The following is a 20764-nucleotide window of genomic DNA, read 5'->3' on the forward strand; positions in this document are numbered from 1 at the left end:
CTTGAAATCCAAAATAGTGGGTTTAGCAACATCTAGGGTTTTAATTTCTTCAGTCCCACTTTTATCAAATTTAGCATCAAAATCTAAAAACTCTGAATTTCTGGAACACCTTCTAGGTAAAGGTGGATCATATTCAGTCCCATCATTATCAAGATGCATATTGAAAAACAAATATTTAATAGGGGACACATCAATAAATTTTAGATCTTCATCTTTATTTTCATAGGAACTAGAAGAACACACTCTTATAAAGGCATCTTTCTTAGCACGCATCCTAGCGGTTCTTTCTTTGCACTCATCAATGGAAATTCTCATAGCTTTGAGAGACTCATTGATATCATGCTTAGGAGGAATAGATCTAAGTTTCAAAGAATCAACATCAAGAGAAATTCTATCAACGTTCGTAGCCAACTCATCGATCTTAAGCAATTTTTCTTCAATCAAAGCATTGAAATTCTTTTGCGAAGTAATAAATTCTTTAATATTAGATTCAAAATCAGAGGGCATCTTATTATAATTTCCATAGAAATTGTTGTAGGAATTACCATAATTATTAGAGGGATTACTAGGATAAGGCCTAGGATTAAAATTTCCTCCATAGCGTTGTTACCAAAATTGTTCCTACCAACAAAATTCACATCCATGGATTCATTATTATTCTCAATCAAAGTAGACAACGGCATATCATTAGGATCAGAAGAAACACTTTTACTAGCAAATAATTTCATAAGTTCATCCCTCTTTCCACTCAAAACATTAATTTCTTCTATCGCATGCACCTTTTTATTAGTAGATCTTTCAGTCTGCCATTGAGAATAATTAACCATAATATTATCTAGGAGTTTAGTAGCTTCTCCTAAAGTGATTTCCATAAAAGTGACTCTCGCTGCCGAATCTAAAAGATTTCTAGAAGCAAAATTCAATAGGGCATAAAATTTTTGTATAATCATCCACAAATTCAAACCATGAGTAGGGCAATTACGTATCATTAATTTCATCCTCTCCCAAGCTTGTGCAACATGTTCATGATAGAGTTGCTTAAAATTCATAATATCATTTCGAGATGATCTTAGCGGGAGGAAAATACTTAGGGATAAAAGCATCTTTGCACTTTTTACAAGAATCAATACCATTTTTAGGCAAAGATGAAAACCAAGCTTTAGCACGATCTCTAAGCGAAAAAGGAAATAGCTTCAATTTAACAATATCATTATCCACATCTTTCTTCTTTTGCATATCACACAAATCAACGAAGCTATTTAGATGGGTAGCGGCATCTTCACTAGGAAGGCCAGAAAACGGATCTTTCATGACAAGATTCAGCAAGGCAACATTAATTTCACAAGATTCCGCATCGGTAAGAGGAGCAATCGGAGTGCTAATAAAATCATTGTTGTTGGTATTGGTAAAGTTACACAATTTAGTGTTATCTTGAGCCATCGTGACAAGCAAGCAATCCAACACACAAGCAAACAAAAAGCAAGCGGGCAAAAAGAGGCAAATAGAGAAAGAGAGGGAGGATAGAGAGAGAGAGAGGGCGAATAAAACGACAAGGGTGAAGTGGTGGAGAGGAAAATGAGAGGCAAATGGCAAATAATGTAATGCGGGAGATAAGGGTTGTGATAGGTACTTGGTATGTTGACTTTTGCGTAGACTCCCCGGCAACGGCTCTAGAAATCCTTCTTGCTACCTCTTGAGCACTGCGTTGGATTTCCTTGAAGAGGAAAGGATGATGCAGCAAAGTAGCGTAAGTATTTCCCTCAGTTTTTTAGAACCAAAGTATCAATCCAGTAGGAGGCTACACGCGAGTCCCTCGTACCTACACAAAGCAAATAACTCCTCGCAACCAACGCGATAAGGGGTTGTCAATCCCTTCACGGCCACTTACGAGAGTGAGATCTGATAGATATGATAAGATAATATTTTTGGTATTTTTATAATAAAGATGCAAAGTAAAATAAAAGCAAAGTAAAAATCAAAGGAAATAACTAAGTATTGGAAGAATAATATGATGAAGATAGACCCGGGGGCCATAGGTTTCACTAGTGGCTTCTCTCAAGAGCATAAGTATTTTACGGTGGGTGAATGAATTACTGTTGAGTAATTGACGGAATTGAGCATAGTTGTGAGAATATCTAGGTATGATCATGTATATAGGCATCACGTCCGACACAAGTAGACCGACTCCTGCCTGCATCTACTACTATTACTCCACTCATCGACCGCTATCCAGCATGCATCTAGAGTATTAAGTTCATGGAAACAGAGTAACGCCTTAAGCAAAATGACATGATGTAGAGGGATAAATTCATGCAATATGATAAAAAAAACATCTTGTTATCCTCGATGGCAACAATACAATGCGTGCCTTGCTGCCCCTACTGTCACAGGGAAAGGACACCGCAAGATTGAACCCAAAGCTAAGCACTTCTCCCATTCCAAGAAAGATCAATTGTAGGCCAAACCAAACTGATAATTCGAAGAGACATGCAAAGATAACCAATCATACATAAAAGAATTCAGAGAAGATTAAAATATTGTTCATAGATAATCTTGATCATAAACCCACAATTCATCGGTCTCAACAAACACACCCAAAAAAGAAGATTACATCGAATAGATCTCCACAAGAGAGGGGGAGAACATTGTATTGAGATCCAAAAAGAGAGAAGAAGCCATCTAGCTAATAACTATGGACCCGAAGGTCTGAGGTAAACTACTCATGCTTCATCGGAGAGGCTATGGTGTTGATGTAGAAGCCCTCCGTGATAGATGGCCCCTCCGGCGGAGCTTTGGAACAGGCCCCAGGATGGGATCTCGTGGATACAGAAAGTTACAACGGTGGAATTAGGGTTTTGGCTCCGTATCTGATCGTTTGGGGGTACGTAGGTATATATAGGAGGAAGGAGTATGTCGGTGGAGCAACAAGGGAGCCATGAGGGTGGAGGGTGCGCCTGGGGGGTAGGCACCCCCTACCTCGTGGCCTCCTCCTTTGTTTCTTGACGTAGGGTCCAAGTCTCCTGGATCATGTTCGATGAGAAAATCACGTTCCCGAAGGTTTCATTCCGTTTGGATTCCGTTTGGTATTCCTTTTCTTCGAAACCCTAAAATAGGCAAAAACAGCAATTCTGGCTTGGGCCTCCGGTTAATAGGTTAGTCCCAAAAATAATATAAAAGTGGATAATAAAGCCCAATAATTTCCAAAACAGTAGATAATATAGCATGGAGCAATCAAAAATTATAGATACGTTGGAGACGTATCACCCACTTGGCGACCCGGCTAGTGGCTTCCCTGTTTTGGATGATATCCCCCAAGGGGGCAGAACTGACCATCGTGATAGGATGACCCTAAAAATAATGCTTGAGCTTCCGGCTTGCCATGAAAACCCCATACACCAACTTCTGCCAATGTGGGTACCTCTGCTTGGACTCAATCAACACCTCACTGATGTAATAAACCGGCCGTTGAACCGGATACTCCTTTTCGGCCTCCTTGCGCTCCACCACGATAGCCACACTAACAGCCCGGGCATTAGCAGCCACATATAACAACAAGGGCTCTTTATCAACAAGAGCAGCAAGGATAGGCGGTTCAGCTAACTATCGCTTTAAATTCTCAAAGGCTTCATTGGCAGCATCACTCCAGACGGAATGTTCTGTCTTTTTTATCATCTGATACAGAGGGATTGCCTTTTCTCCCAAATGGCTCATAAACCGGCTCAATGCTGCAATACGACCCGCCAGCCGCTGAACATCATTAATACACGCCGGTTTAACCAGAGACGTAATAGCTGTGATCTTCTCCGGATTAGCTTCAATGCCCTTGTTAGACACCAGAAAGCCCAAAAGCTTGCTCGCCGGTACACCAAAGAAACATTTGGCCGGATTAAGCATCATCCTATAAACCCAGAGGTTATCAAAAGTGTCCTTCAAGTCACCTATCAATGTTTCCTCCTTTCTGGACTTCACCACAATATCATCCACATAAGCATGAACATTGCGCCCAATCTGATTATGAAGACATTTCTGTACAGAGCGCTGATAAGTCGCCTGGGCACTCTTGAGCCCAAAAGGCATAGATACATAGCAGAAGGCTCCAAAGGGAGTTGTGAAAGTTGTCTTCTCCTGGTCCTTAACTGCCATTTTGATCTGATGATAATCGGAATAAGCGTCCAGAAAACACAAATGGTCACAACCCGCCGTAACATCAATGATTTGATCAATACGAGGGAGAGCAAAGGGATCAACTGGATAGGCCTTGTTCAGATCTGTGTAGTCCACACACATACGCCAAGTGTCGTTCTTCTTAAGTACTAGCACCGGATTAGCTAGCCACTCAGGGTGAAATACCTCCACAATAAACCCTGCTGCCAAAAGCCGGGCTACCTCCTCACCAATAGCCTTGCGTCTTTCTTCATTGAAGCGGCGGAGAAACTGCCTGACCGGTTTAAACTTAGGATCTATATTAAGAGTGTGCTCAGCAAGTTCCCTCGGTACACCTGGCATGTCAGAAGGCTTCCATGCAAAGATGTCCCGGTTCTCACAGATGAACTCGATGATCACGCTTTCCTATTTCGGATCCAGGTTAGTGCTGATGTTGAACTGCCTGGATGAATCGCTAGGAACAAAGTCAACCAGCTTAGTCTCCTCGGCCGATTTAAACTTCAAAGACGGATCATGCTCTGTAGTTGGCTTTTTCAGAGAAGTCATATCTGTCGGATCAACATTGTCTTTGTAAAATTTCAGCTCCTCTGTTGCACAAACCGACTCAGCATAGGCCGCATCACCTTCTTCACATTCCAAATCAATCTTCCGGCTCCCATGCACTGTGATGGTCCCCTTATGACCCGGCATCTTAAGCTACAGATAAACATAACAGGGCCTTGCCATGAACTTAGCATAAGTCGGCCGTCCAAACAGGGCATGATATGGGCTCTTGATTTTCACCACTTCAAAATTCAATGTTTTTGATCTTGAATCATGATCATCTCCAAAAGAAACCTCTAGAGCTATCTTACCAACTAGTTACGCCGATTTACCAGGCACCACGCCATGAAAGACGGTGTTCGGCGGTTTAAGATTCTTATCTGTCAACCCCATGCGACAGAAGGTTTCATAATAAAGGATACTGATACTGCTTCCTCCATCCATGAGTACCTTGGTGAACTTGTACCCCCCAACCCGAGGTGCCACCACCAATGCCAGATGACCCGGATTATCAACCCGGGGGGATGATCCTCTCGACTCCACACAATGGGTTGTTCAGACCAGCACAGATAACGGGGCACTGCCAGTTCAATGGAGTTTACTGCCCTTTTATGAAGCTTCTGATCGCGCTTACACAAACTAGTGGTGAATACATGGTACTGCCCACTATTCAACTACTTCGGATTACTCGGATAACCCGATTGTTGCTGCTGTTGACCCCCCTGATGATTGTAACCGCCCTGGTTACCTTGATTGCCTTGATTGCCATGTCTGGTTTGATTGCCTTGAAATCCTGAACCGTAGCTGCCTCTGCCATAACCCGGCCCATGAGGACCGCCTCCTGAACCGCCGGGCGGTCCTTGGTCATACTGGAAAGAACTTGAATTTTTAAACTCCTGCATGATAAAACAATCCTTCCAAAGGTGCATAGCTAGCCTCTCTCGCGACCCGTGCTTTGGGCAAGGTTCATTTAACAGGCGTTCAAGATTGGGACCTGAACCTCTACCCCGCTGGGGTGGTTTACTCTTGCGGCGCTGACCATTATCCTGGGTGTTGGTGTTAGCCAAAAAATCCAAGTTGTTATCCGCCTTGTGCTTACCGTTGTTCCCATGACCCGCTGGGTTATGCTGCTGCCCCTTGGCACTGCCATTCTTCTTTCCCTTCCCCATCTTTTCATCCTCAGACTCAGGGTCCTTGGTACTGTCTGAATCGGCATACTTAACCAGAGCTGCCATAAGCGTGGCCATGTCGTTGCAGTGACGCTTGAGCCTTCCCAACTTCAGCTTCAAGGGCATAAACTGGCAATTGCCTTCCAATGTTAAGACAGCCGTGTCAACATTGATGCGGTGTGATGAATGCAGAATAGTTGAGACTCGCTTTACCCAGTGGGTTGTGGACTCCCCCTCCTCTTGAACACAGGTGGCTAAGTCCACAATTGACATGGGTTGTTTGCACGTAGCTTTGAAATTCCGGATAAACCGACTTTTTAACTCGGCCCACGATCCAATGGAGTTAGCTGGTAAACTTTTTAACCAAGTACGAGCTGTCCCTTCCAGCATCATGGTGAAGTACTTAGCACATGTCGCATCATCCACGTCCAGCATCTCCATCGCCATGTCTAGCTCTCACCCATGACTCAGGGGGTAAATTGGAAGTGTAATTGGGCACCTTACGAGGACCCTTGAAGTCCTTGGGTAGCCGCACGTTACGTATGGCTGGGGTAAGACACGGCACCCCCAAAGAACTGAAAACCACGCCTGGTTCCACCAAAGTAGTTGGACAAACCGGAGTAAGCTGACGGGCCACGTACTGCGCTGCTAACTCGGCTTCTCGACGTGCTCTACCGTGATCCACCACATCATGGGCATTAGCACCGCCGCCCGCCGGGTTATGACCTCGCAGCGGGTTACGGTTTCTCACACTGCTTGATACGGCCGGTTCATCAATATGCCTGTTGTAGCTCCGACTTGGATAGGGTGTGGAATGAATCCTCTCGCGATTGTGTGAATAAGCCTGCCGCTGAGTCAAAGCTGTCTGAAGGAGCTCCCTAGCCCATCGTGTTTCAACTGCTACTGGAGATTCACCATCGATCGGGAGAGCTGCCAATCGTGAAGCGGCGGCAACGATGTTATCCAACGGGTTAGAGTAATGACCCGGAGGCGTTGAGACGTGATGTGATGGGACATGTTGTGATGAGGCGGATCCATCGCGTGTGGCTGAACCGGTGCCCCTGTTCCAGGTGCCTCCACCCGGTTTACCACTGGCTGGTTGCTGGTGCCTACTCCTGGCGTGTTAAAGAGGTTCCTTCCCTCGTAAACCGGTGGCAGGTGAGACCGGTACCTTCTCCTCATGACATCATCTGACGCACTCTGAGCCAACATAAGCCGATAGGCCTGTGCCTCTAATCCGGCCCTCTCAGCGGCCATCCTGGTATTCTCCGCTGCCAGATCTACCTTAGCTTGAGCTATTTGATCCTTTACCTTTGCAATTTCCACGTTATGCTGATCCTGATTTGCCGCGTCAATCTCAGCTGCTAGCAATGTTGCCAAAGTGTCGAATAAATCGGACAAAGCCTGAGCCGGAGGTGGAGCAGAGCCCCCCGCCCCGGCTGGTGTTGCAGCTGCTGAACCAGAAATCAATGCAGCAGCGGTAGAAGAATGCTACACTGATTGTGTACCGGCCATGAAGATTGCAACTCGGCTCGTCGGTTCAGAGAGGTCCGGAATATTGTCGCCATCGGAACCACCACTAACCCGGCCATCCTACAGCTGATACAGCGACTCGGTCTCTATGGTTGAAGACTCATCATCAGAGTAGACGACGGTTTCTCCACCAGATACCGATCTATCCTCAGATTCCGCTCCGTGGATGACTCCCACGAAGGCACGCTTTACGGCAGGCTAAACTCAGGCAGGTCTTGTACGCTGAGCCGTCTCGATGATGTCGGTGCAGATGTCCGGCTCAGGGCCCAGTTCGCCGATCTTGCCAATGAAGACGTGTATTCTGCCAAAGGGGACCCGGTACCCGTACTCGATCGAGCCGGCCTCGGGGCCCCAGCCTGCGTCGTCGATGTAGAGCTTGCCGCGACAACTCTTGGTCATCCGGCCATAGCGTATCCTTTGAGTCCTTCAAAGCTGCCCTTCAAGAACTCGAAACCATCGTGCGATAGCCCCATGGTGGGCGCCAACTGTCGTGGAATTGTCACGGCAGATGTCCTAGTGAAAGGACTTAGTCGTGGAGCCATCGCAACGGGTTAGCTTGAAGGGGTTAAAGCAGACAAGGGATGCAAGGGATTATACTGGTTCGGCCCCTTACGGAGAAGGTAAAAGCCTACATAAAGTTGTGATGGAATTGCTAGGGTTTCGATGACCAGGGAGCGAATCCGCTTTGCCTGGCTCTCAAGTTATTGTTTGTTGTCCCTAAACCGCCACCGGGTCGTCCCTTTATATACACAGGTAAATGCCTAGTGGTTTATAGAATCACGAGGCCGGCTCATACTCGTGCCCGGCTCGGTTTCTACCTTTCCTTGCCTTACAACAGAAGTTACATATCATATGTCGGTTTATATCTACGGGCCCTAATCCGCCTTTGGGTCCTGGGCCTTCATGTAGATCTCCTCTGTAAAGCGCCATACCTCTTGTCTTCATGGGCTTCGAACATGACTAACTCCTTGTGGGCATAACCCGGCCCCTCATGGCCGGTTTATACTTAATAGTAATATCCCCAACAGCTGGGGACTCATCTCCAGCTACCAGCTCATTTGCAACAGCCGGCTTGTTTCTTTTAGGAGCCGGAGGGCTTCCGACTTGCTTGAATTTTTCCTCCTCCAGAATACGACAGTCGCCTGCGATTGCGATAAGATGGAAATCAGTATTATGATGAGCAAGTCAAAACACAGAATAAATAATGCAAGAATACTTACTGGAGGCACAAGGTTCTTCAAGCAAAAGGGAGCAAGCTCAGTTTTGGTGCACTTTTCCTGGGGCTCGCCCAATAGCCTCTTGGTGGCTTTGCTAATTTCAGCTTTGTTTAAATCAACTTGGTTGAAGTGTTGCACGCCGTTTGACTCGTCAGAATAGTTATACATTAAGTTGGTCCTGCAGCTTAATGGTTGAAACCACCAACTGATCCAGCACTGGATCAAGTCGACTCCGGCGAGACCGTTTGCCTTTGAATCTCCTATCTTGGAATGGAGGGGGCAATTTTTTGATGTTCTTCATCAGTAACCCAACCTAGAAAAACAAGGGTTGCATCAAGACGATCTGGTCTGGAACCCGGCAGGGGGTTCTTGCAGTAGAACCACGTTGCATTCCATCCTTTTGGATGAGTCGCCTATTTGATCTATGGAAAAGGACAATTCTTCCATCTCTGCAGTGACACCCTGCCAAGTTCAACACTGGGGCCATCTGCACACTCAGTTTGATGGTTGATGTAGAAAAACTCTTGAAAGAGAGCAACAGTTGGCTCCATCTGAAGATAAACTTTGCAAAATACTTGAAACTGGCATAAGTTGGACATCGAGTTTGGTGCAATGTCTTGGAGACAGAGGTCAAAGAAATTGAGTAAATCCCTAAGGAATTTTGAGCTGGGTGGTGATAAGCCCCTTTGGAGATGGTCTACCAAGACAACAATCTCACCTTGACCAGACTGAGGGGGATTTTCTACTTCTGGAGCTCGCCAGCTAACAATATCTTGAGCCGGAAATATACCTTGAGTGATGAGGTTATCAAATACGAGTTTGGTGGCTCCAGACCTCGCCTAGTTGCAAGTCGTGGTTTTTGAAATGATGAGTCGCCTAAAGATAAGAACTGCAAATAAATTATAAACGGCGGGTCATTACTCATGAAAAATCACCAATTGGTTTATACGACAAGTTAACAGCGTAGAAAAGTGATTATGACCACAGGGCGAGTCAACATGCTTGTTCAATTATCAATGAGTCGCCAAAATTACAAGCCGGACTAATGGAGGAATAATTATGACTTCCACGACAGGCGAGTTATGATATACAATAAAGAGCAGGCAAGACATGGGGCAACTCACATTAAATTAAGGGCTCTGATTTTCAGCTAAGTGTTGGACAAACAAGTTTCTGTTGGAAGCATCTGCGGTTATGGATCTACAAAATGGCTCAAAAAGGAAAAATACTTGTTAAACCTAAGGTGAGCACTGGAAGTAACAGCTAATCTCCTCACAGAGTCTAAAGAAGACCCAAAGTTCCTAGATGCAAAAATGGTACCATGGCTAGCACCGTTGTATTTCTATGAGGGGTTCATAGGAATCTAGATCTGAACAGTAGCGGTAGTAAAAAGCTTATGAACAACATCCGATGAACTACGAAGGGTGTAATGTGGATCTGACAGAAGAGATATTGGCACACCTAGTTGCGGCAATAGACGGCAGAGAAGTTTGGTTAAGCTTCGGCGATGACTGGGTGGCGTCACGGTCCTGGATGAAGTGTCCGATGAGGTAGAACAGGCGTGGCGGCGTTCCAGATGTGGGAGAGCTCGGGCGCAAGGAAGAAGAAGACGGGGGGGTGAAGAGGTAAAAAGAAAAAAAGGATCCCCTGTGGGTGAATTTATAAGGAAAATAGAAGGAGAAGAGGCATGGGCGAAAATAGAGGAGACACACTAACCTTTTGAGTATGGGATGCCTTGATTTTTGAGCCTGACAGATATAAACAAAGATTTGTTATGATGCCATTCTGGGGCTCGTGGAAATCTGGAAAATGACATCATGGTTCAAAGATATGGAAAAAATAACAAGTGTGAATTGTCACAAGTCGGAATCTATGCCCGGCCATGATGCAGTTTCAAAGAAAGGAAGATGACCCGAAATCATTACTCATCAGAAGATTGGCATGAATAAAATTCAAATCAATCTGGGGGCTAATGTTGGGGATATAATCCTGATATGTCTCCAGCGTATCTATAATTTTTTATTGTTCCATGTTATCATATTATCTATTTTGGATGTTTAATGGGCTTTAATATGCACTTTTATATTATTTTTGGGACTAACCTATTAATCGGAGGCCCAGTGCCAGTTTCTATATTTTTTTGCCTATTTTAGTGTTTCGCAGAAAAGGAATATCAATCGGAATCCAAATAGAACGAAACCTTCGTGAGGATCTTTCTTGCAACAAACGCAAACCAGGAGACTTGGAGTTGAAGTCTGGAACTCCGCGAAGCTTCCACAAAGGCAGGAGGGCGCGCCCAGGGGGGTAGGCGTGCCCCACCCTCATGGGCCCCACGGAGCTCCACCGACCTACTTCTTTCGCCTATATATACTCTTATACCCTAAAACATCAAGGGAGCCCTGAAACCACTTTTCCACCGCCGCAACCTTCTGTACCCGTGAGATCCCATCTGGGGCCTATTTTGGCGATCTGCCGGAGGAGGATTCGATCACGGAGGGCTTCTACATCAACACCATAGCCTCTCCGATGATGTGTGAGTAGTTTACCATAGACCTTCGGGTCCATAGTTATTAGCTAGTGTTGGGGAAGGCAGTAATTTCAAAAAAATCCTTCGCACACGCAAGATCATGGTGATGCATACGAACGAGAGGGGAGAGTGTTGTCTACGTACCCTCGTAGACCATAAGCGGAAGTGTTATGACAACGTGGTTGTTGTAGTCGTACGTCTTCACGATGGACCGATCCTAGTACTAAAAGTACGACACCTCCACGATCTGCACACGTTCGGCTCGGTGACGTCCCACGAACTCACAATCCAGCAGAGTGTCGAGGGAGAGCTTCGTCAGCACGACGGCGTGATGACAGTGATGATGATGCTACCGGAACAGGGCTTCGCCTAAGCACTGCTATGATATGACCAAGGTGGATTATGGTGGAGGGGGCACCGCACACGGCTAAGGACTCCTCCAGGGCACCCATAGAAGGCCGGCCCTCCCCCCTCCTCCATTCCCACCCCCTTCCCTAGTTGGACTAGGAGAGAAGGAAGGGGGAGAGAGGGAGGAAGGAAAGGGGGGCGCCGCCCCCCTTCCTAGTCCAATTCGGACCGGAGGGGGAAGGGGCCCGCGGCTTGCCCTGGCTGCCTCTCTCTCTACACTAAATCCCATTAGAGCCCATATACTCCCCGGGGGGTTCCGGTAACCCCCCGGTACTCCGGTATATGCCCGAACTCACTCGGAACCTTTCCAATGTCCAAACATAAGCTTCCAATATGTCGATCTTTATGTCTCGACCATTTCGAGACTCCTCATCATGCCCATGATCACATCCAGGACTCCAAACAACCTTCGGTTCGTCAAAACACATAAACTCATATATCGATCGTCACCGAACGTTAAGCGTGTAGACCCTACGAGTTCAAGAACTATATAGACATGACCGAGACACGTCTCCGGTCAATAACCAATAGCAGAACTTGGATGTTCATATTGGCTCCCACGTAATCTACAAAGATCTTTATCGGTCAAACCGCATAACGATATACGTTGTTCCCTTTGTCATCGGTATGTTACTTGCCCAAGATTCGATCGTCGGTATCTCAATACCTAGTTCAATCTCGTTACCGACAAGTCTCTTTACTCGTTCCATAATGCATCATCCCGCAACTAACTCATTAGTCACATTGCTTGCAAGGCTTATATTGATGTGCATTACCGAGAGGGCCAAGAGATACCTCTCCGACAATCGGAGTGACAAATCCTAATCTCAATCTATGCCAACTCAACAAACACCATCAAAGACACCTGTAGAGCACCTTTATAATCACCCAGTTACGTTGTGACATTTGGTAGCACACAAAGTGTTCCTCCGGTATTCGGGAGTTGCATGATCTCATAGTCATAGGAACATGTATAAGTTATGGAGAAAGCAATAGCAGCAAACTAAACGATCATCGTGCTAAGCTAACGTATGGGTCAAGTCAATCACATCATTCTCTAATGATGTGATGTCGTTAATCAAATGACAACTCATGTCTATGGTTAGGAAACATAACCATCATTGATTCAATGAGCTAGTCAAGTAGAGGCATACTAGTGACGTCCTGTTTGTCTATGTATTCACACATGTACTAAGTTTCCGTTTAATACATTTCTAGCATGAATAATAAACATTTATCATGATATAAGGAAATATAAATAACAACTTTATTATTGCCTCTAGGGCATATTTCCTTCAGTCTCACACTTGTACTAGAGTCAATAATCTAGATTACATTGTAATGATTCTAACACCCATGGAGTCTTGGTGTTGATCATGTTTTGCTCGTGAGAGAGCCTTAGTCAACGGGTCTGCAAGATTTAGATCCGTATGTATCTTGCAGGTCTCTATGTCTCCCTCCTTGACTTGATCGCGGATGGAATTGAAGCGTCTCTTGATGTGCTTACTTCTCTTGTGAAATCTGGATTCCTTTGCCAAGGCAATTGCACCAGTATTGTCACAAAATATTTTCATTGGACCCGATGCACTAGGTATGACACTTGGATCGGATATGAACTCCTTCATCCAGACTCCTTCATTTGCTACTTCCGAAGCAGCTATGTATTCCGCTTCACACGTAGATCCCGCCACGACACTCTGCTTCGAACTGCACCAACAGACAGCTCCACCATTTAATAAAAACATGTATCCGGTTTGTGATTTAGAGTCATCCGGATTAGTGTCAAAGCTTGCATTGACGTAGCCATTTACGACGAGCTCTTTGTCACCTCCATATAAGAGAAACATATCCTTAGTCCTTTTCAGGTATTTCAGGATGTTCTTGACCGTTATCCAGTGATCCACTCCTGGATTACTTTGGTACCTCCCTGCTAGACTGATAGAAAGGCACACATCAGGTCTGGTAGACATCATTGCATACATGATAGAGCCTATGGCTGAAGTATAGGGAACATTTTTCATTTTCTCTCTATCTTCTGTAGTGGTCGGGCATTGAGTCTGACTCAACTTCATACCTTGTAACACAGGCAAGAACCCTTTCTTTGCTTGATCCATTTTGAACTTCTTCAAAACTTTATCAAGGTATGTGCTTTGTGAAAGTCCAATTAAGCGTCTTGATCCATCTCTATAGATCTTGATGCCTAATATATAAGCAGCTTCACCGAGGTCTTTAATTGAAAAATTCTTATTCAAGTATCCTTTTATGCTATTCAGAAATTCAGTATCATTTCCAATCAACAATATGTCATCTACATATAATATTAGAAATGCTACAGAGCTCCCACTCACTTTCTTGTAAATACAGGCTTCTCCAAAAGTTAGCATAAAACCATATGCTTTGATCACACTATCAAAGCATATATTCCAACTCCGAGAGGCTTGCACCAGTCCATAAATGGATCACTGGAGCTTGCACACTTTGTTAACACCTTTTGGATCAACAAAACCTTCTGGTTGCATCATATACAACTCTTCTTTAAGATATCGATTAAGGAATGCAGTTTTGACATCCATTTCCCAAATTTCATAATCATAAAATGCGGCAATTGCCAACATGATTCGTACGGACTTAAGCATGGCTACAGGTGAGAAGGTCTCATCGTAGTCAACTCCTTGAACTTGTCGAAAACCTTTTGCAACAAGTCGAGCTTTGTACATAGTAACATTACCGTCAGCGTCAGTCTTCTTCTTGAAGATCCATTTATTCTCTATGGCCTACCGATCATCGGGCAAGTCAACCAAAGTCCATACTTTGTTCTCATACATGGATCCCATCTCAGATTTCATGGCCTCAAGCCATTTTGCAGAATCTGGGCTCGTCATCACTTCCTCATAGTTCGTAGGTTCGGCATGGTCAAGTAACATGACTTCCAGAACAGGATTACCGTACCACTCTGGTGCGGATCTTACTCTGGTTGACCTACCAGGTTCAGTAGTAACTTGATCAGAAGTTTCATGATCATCATCATTAGCTTGCTCACTTACTAGTGTAGGAATCACTAGAACTGATTTCAGTGATGAACTACTTTCCAATAAGGGAGAAGGTACAATTACCTCGTCAAGTTCTACTTTCCTCCCTCTCACTTCTTTCCAATAACTCTGTTGCTCGCTCCGTTGTTCCAGAGAACGGAGTTTTAGTCATCTTGCCCATGAGGCATGGTTCGCAAGTACCAAGTGATTCCAGAAGTCCATCGGAATGGAGTTTCTTCATGCGCTTTACACCAATATGACCTAAATGGTAGTGCCACAAATAAGTTGCACTATCATTATCAACTCTGCATCTTTTGGCTTCAATACTATGAACATGTGCATCACTACTATCAAGATTTAGTAAAAATGGACCACTCATCAAGGGTGCATGACCATAAAAGATATTACTCATATAAATAGAACAACCATTATTCTCTGATTTAAATGAATAACCGTCTCGCATCAAACAAGATCCAGATATAATGTTCATGCTCAACGCTGGCACCAAATAACAATTATTTAGGTCTAAAACTAATCCCGAAGGTAGATGTAGAGGTAGCGTGCCGACGGCGCTCACATCGACTTTGCAACCATTTCCCACGTGCATCGTCACCTCGTCCTTAGCCAATCTTTGCTTAATCCGTAGCCCCTGTTTCGAGTTGCAAATGTTAGCAACTGAACCAGTATCAAATACCCAGGCACTACTGCGAGCATTAGTAAGGTACACATCAATAACATGTATATCAGATATACCTTTCACTTTGCCATCCTTCTTCTCCGCCAAATACTTCGAGCAATTCCGCTTCCAGTGACTAGTCCCTTTGCAGTAGAAACACTCAGTCTCGGGTTTAGGTCCAGACTTTGGTTTCTTCACTTGAGCGGCAACTGGCTTGATGTTCTTTTTGAAGTTCCCATTCTTCCCTTTACCCTTTTTCTTGAAACTGGTGGTCTTGTTGACCATCAACACTTGATGCTCCTTCTTGATTTCTACCTCCGCAGCCTTTAGCATTGCGAAGAGCTCAGGAATCATCTTATCCATCCCTTGCATATTATAGTTCATCACGAAGCTCTTATAGCTTGGTGGCAGTGATTGAAGAACTCTGTCAATGACACTGTCACCAGGAAGATTAACTTCCAGCTGAGTCAAGTGGTTGTGATACCCAGACATTCTGAGTATATGTTCACTGACAGAACTATTCTCCTCCATTTTGCAGCTGTAGAACTTATTGGAGACTTCATATCTCTCAATCCAGGCTTTTGCTTGAAATATTAACTTCAACTCCTGGAACATCTCATATGCTCCATGACATTCAAAACATCGTCGAAGTCCCAGTTCTAAGCCATAAAGCATGGCACACTGAACTACCGAGTAGTCATCAGCTTTGCTCTGCCATGTGTTCACAACATCTGGCGTTGCTCCTGCAGCGGGTTTGTCACCTAGCAGTGCTTCCAGGATGTAATTCTTCTGTGCAGCAATGAGGATAATCCTCAAGTTACGGACCCAGTCAGTGTAGTTGCTACCATCATCTTTCATCTTAGCTTTCTCTAGGAACGCATTAAAATTCAACGGAACAACAACACGGGCCATCTATCTACAATAACATAGACATGCGAAATACTATCAGGTACTAAGTTCATGATAAATTAAAGTTCAATTAATCAAAATACTTAAGAAATCCCACTTAGATAGACATCTCTCTAATCATCTAAGTGATCACGTGATCCATATCAATTAAACCATGTCCGATCATCATGTGAGATGGAGTAGTTTTCAATGGTGAACATCACTATGTTGATCATATCTACTATATGATTCACGCTCGACCTTTCGGTCTCAGTGTTTCGAGGCCATATCTGCATATGCTAGGCTCTTCAATTTTAACCCGAGTATTTTGCGTGTGAAAAACTGGCTTGCACCCGTTGTATGTGAACTTAGAGCTTATCACACCCGATCATCACGTGGTGTCTCGGCACAACGAACTGTAGCAACGGTGCATACTCAGGGAGAACACTTATACCTTGAAATTTAGTGAGAGATCATCTTATAATGCTACCACTGAACTAAGCAAAATAAGATGCATAAAGGATAAACATCACATGCAATCAAAATAAGTGATATGATATGGCCATCATCATCTTGTGCCTTTGATCTCCATTTCCAAAGCACCGTCATGATCACCATCGTCACCGGTTTGACACCTTGATCTCCATCGAAGCATCGTTGTTGTCTTGCCAACTATTTCTTCTACGACTATCGCTACCGCTTAGTGATAAAGTAAAGCAATTACATGGTGATTGCATTTCATACAATAAAGCGACAACTATATGGCTCCTGCCAGTTGCCGATAACTGTGCTACAACACATGATCATCTCATACAATAAAAGTTAGCATGATGTCTTGACCATATCACATCACAACATGCCCTACAAAAACGAGTTAGACGTCCTCTACTTTGTTGTTGCAAGTTTTACGTGGCTGCTACAGGCTAAGCAAGAACCGTTCTTACCTACGCATCAAAAACCACAACACGGTATAGTGATTGCTATTTGATCTTCAGAAAGAACTCTGTTCATTGAATCTGATTCAACTAAAGTTGGAGAAACTAACACCCACCAGCCACCTGTGTGCGAAGCACATCGGTAGAACCAGTCTCGCGTAAGCGTACGCATAATGTCGGTCTGGGCCACTTCATATAACAATATCGCCGAATCAAGAAACAACTAGTGACGGCAAGCAATATGTATATACCTACGCCCGCTGAGGGAGTCCTAGACTAAGGGGTCCTCGGGCGTCCGACCTATTAGACATGGGTCGGACTGATGGGCTGTGAAGATACAAAGACCGAAGACTCTACCCGTGTTCGTATGGGACTCTCCTTGACGTGGAAGGAAAGCTTGGCGTCCAAATATGAAGATTCCTTTCTTTGTAACCGACCTTATGTAACCTTAGATCCCTCTGGTGTCTATATAAACTAGAGGGCTAGGTCCGTAGAGATATATCCTCATAATCATAGTCAGACAAGCTAGACTTTTAGGGTTTAACCATTACGATCTCGTGGTAGATCAACTCTTGTAATACTCATATTCATCAAGATCAATCAAGCAGGAAGTAGGGTATTACCTCCATAGAGAGGGCCCAAACCTGGGTAAACATTGTGTCCCCTTTCTCCTGTTACCATCGACCTTAGACGCACAGTTCGGTACCCCCTACCCGAGATCCGCCGGTTTTGACACCGACATTGGTGCTTTCATTGAGAGTTCCACTGTGCCATAGTCAAAAGTTTCGATGGCTCCTTCGACCATCTACAACAATGCTGTCCAAGGGGAAGTCTTCCTCCCCGGACAGATCTTCGTATTCGGCGGCTTCGCACTGCGGGCCAACTCGCTTGGCCATCTGGAGCAGATCGAAAGCTACGCCCCTGGCCATCAGGTCAGATTTGGAAGCTTGAATTACGTCGTGGATATCCGCGGAGACTTGACCTTCGACGGATTCGAGACCACGGCAGCTGCTCCCAGCCACCACGATGAACACGATGTAAATCTTTCATCGGACCATACCCAGGAGATAGTACCTGTAGCTGCTCTGGCCTCAGATCCGGAGCATATGGCGCCATCCGAGGAAGAGAAGCTCAACTCCGCCGCAGAAGCCGCGAACTCAGCGGAGTTGGAGCCACACACAGACCTAACGTCAAGTGACATCTGCGTCATTGGAACCATGGACTCGTCTCCGGCTACAGGTTCCAAACCTTGTGTGTCCGCGTACATCGAGCTTGATCGTTCATCGATCGTCAAATTCAGCTCCGCGGACATCTTCCGGCACTTGCCTTTGGGAGACATGTTTAACTCGTTAAGAGAACTATCCTTAGCAGGGGGCTCACAGCCGAATTACATCCGGTACGAACTGGAGGCTAATGATGGAGAATTTCGCTTCCCACCCACCGCCCACTTCATAGACAGTGTTGAGGACTTAACCCACACGCTCAATTACGGCTCCGGAGACATCGACGGTATGGACGACGATGCCGATGAGGAGCAGGGCCAAGACCCGTCATTTACCGGACACTGGATGGCCACCTCTTCTTACGACATGTACATGGTGGATACACCTAAAAGAACTAACGATGATGACAAAGAAGATCCAGTTGAGGACGAACCTCCTGTGATACAACCAAAACGCCAGTGTCAGCGGCGCCGCTCTAAGTCATGTCGTGAAAAGGACAGCAACACCGGCACGGGAGACGATAACACTCTGGACGGTGCCGAAGACATAGAAGATCTAGATGAATGAACTGTCGAACAAGACGATCGGGAAGACGGGCAAGTTAGCCCTAATGAACATGCCATAAACGAAGACTCGGAGGATAGTAGTTATCTCTCGCTCTTCGAGGAGGAGGTGACCTCGGCAACGAGGATTTTATCATACCTGAGGAACCTCTCAAGTAGGAGCGCTTTAAGCGCCAGCTAATAGCCACTACAAGGAGTCTAAAAAGAAGCAGCAGCAACTTCAAGCTGACCAAGATATGCTCAATGATAGATGGGCCGATGTCCTAGCAGCCAAAGAATACGGCCTCAAGCGCCCAGCCAAAAGATACCCGAAGCACAAATTGTTACCTCAGTTCGACGACGAGGCACCGGAGCCCGTACCATCATCGCGCAATGCGGCTGACCGACCGCCACGTGGTCGGGATAAAACAGCAACTCAAGCCGAACACCAACCCGCCCCGCCTCATCGTAAAGGCAGAGATAAAACAGGCCGTGGTTATACATATGACCTTCGGCAGGACCTCGACAATAGAGCAGGACATACCAGATCGATCTACGGATCGCGAGGACGTGCCCCGACACGTGAGGATGGCTATCTATTCGGACGTGACAAGTCTAGTCATGTGCGGTCCGAAAACCGCAGACAGACTCCATCGGAGCTACGTCACGATGTGGCCCGATATAGAGGCGCCGCACACCCTCTTTGCTTCACTGACGAAGTAATGGAGCATGAATTCCCAGAAGGGTTTAAACTCATGAATATTGAATCATACATGGAACAACTGATCCCGCGGTGTGGATTGAGGATTTTCTTCTCCATATCCATATGTCCCGCGGAGATGACCTGCATGCCATCAAATGCCTCCCATTAAAACTCAAAAGGGCTAGCTCGACAGTGGCTAAACAGTCTGCCCGAAAACTCTATTGGCAGCTGGGAGGATTTGGAAGATGCCTTCGGCGACAACTTCCAAGGTACATATGTCCGGCCACCACATGCCGATGAATTAAGCCATATAGTTCAACAGCCCGGAGAGTCAGCCAAGAAATTCTGGACTAGGTTCCTAACCAAAAAGAACCAGATCGTTGACTGTCTGGATGCCGAAGCCCTAGCGGCCTTTAAACACAGCATCTGCGATGAATGGCTCGCCCGCCACCTCGGCCAAGAAAAGCCGAAGTCCATGGCAGCCCTCATGGCACTCATGACCCGCTTTTGTGCAGGTGAAGATAGTTGGCTGGCCCGTAGCAAAAACAATTCAAGCAACACCGGCACCTCTGAAGCCAGAAATAGCAACGACAAGTCCCGAAGCAATAGACACAAGTGTAGAAACAACAATGACACACCGATGATACGGCGGTCAATGCCGAATACAGTGGCTCTATGTCCGGTCAGCGGAAGAAGCTGTTCAAAAAGAACAATTCGGGCTCATCCAGCTTGGACCGCATACTCGGTCGTCCTTGCTAGATCCATGGAACCCCAGACAAACCACCCAATCATACCAACAGAGATTGTTGGGTTTTTAAACAGGCCGGCAAGTTAAATGTCGAAAGCAAGGAGAAGGGATCGAAAAGCGAGGACGACGATGAGGAGCCCCGGCCACCAAACACAGGGGGACAGAAGAAGTTTCTCCCTCAGGTCAAAATAGTGAACATGATATACGCTACCCACATCCTCAAGTGGGAGCGCAAGCGCGCGCTCAGGGACGTCTAAGCGATAGAGCCAGTTGCCCCAAAACCTAATCCATGGTCGTCATGCCCGATCACTTTTGATCGTCGGGATCATCCGAACAGTATCCGTCATAGCGGTACATCCGCACTGGTCCTGGACCCAATAATTGATGGGTTCCACCTAACACGAGTCCTGATGGACGGTGGCAGCAACCTCAACCTGCTCTATCAGGATACAGTGCGCA

Source organism: Triticum aestivum, chromosome 6A, assembly GCF_018294505.1.
Source record: "Triticum aestivum cultivar Chinese Spring chromosome 6A, IWGSC CS RefSeq v2.1, whole genome shotgun sequence".
In the NCBI taxonomy this organism is placed as follows: Eukaryota; Viridiplantae; Streptophyta; class Magnoliopsida; order Poales; family Poaceae; genus Triticum; species Triticum aestivum.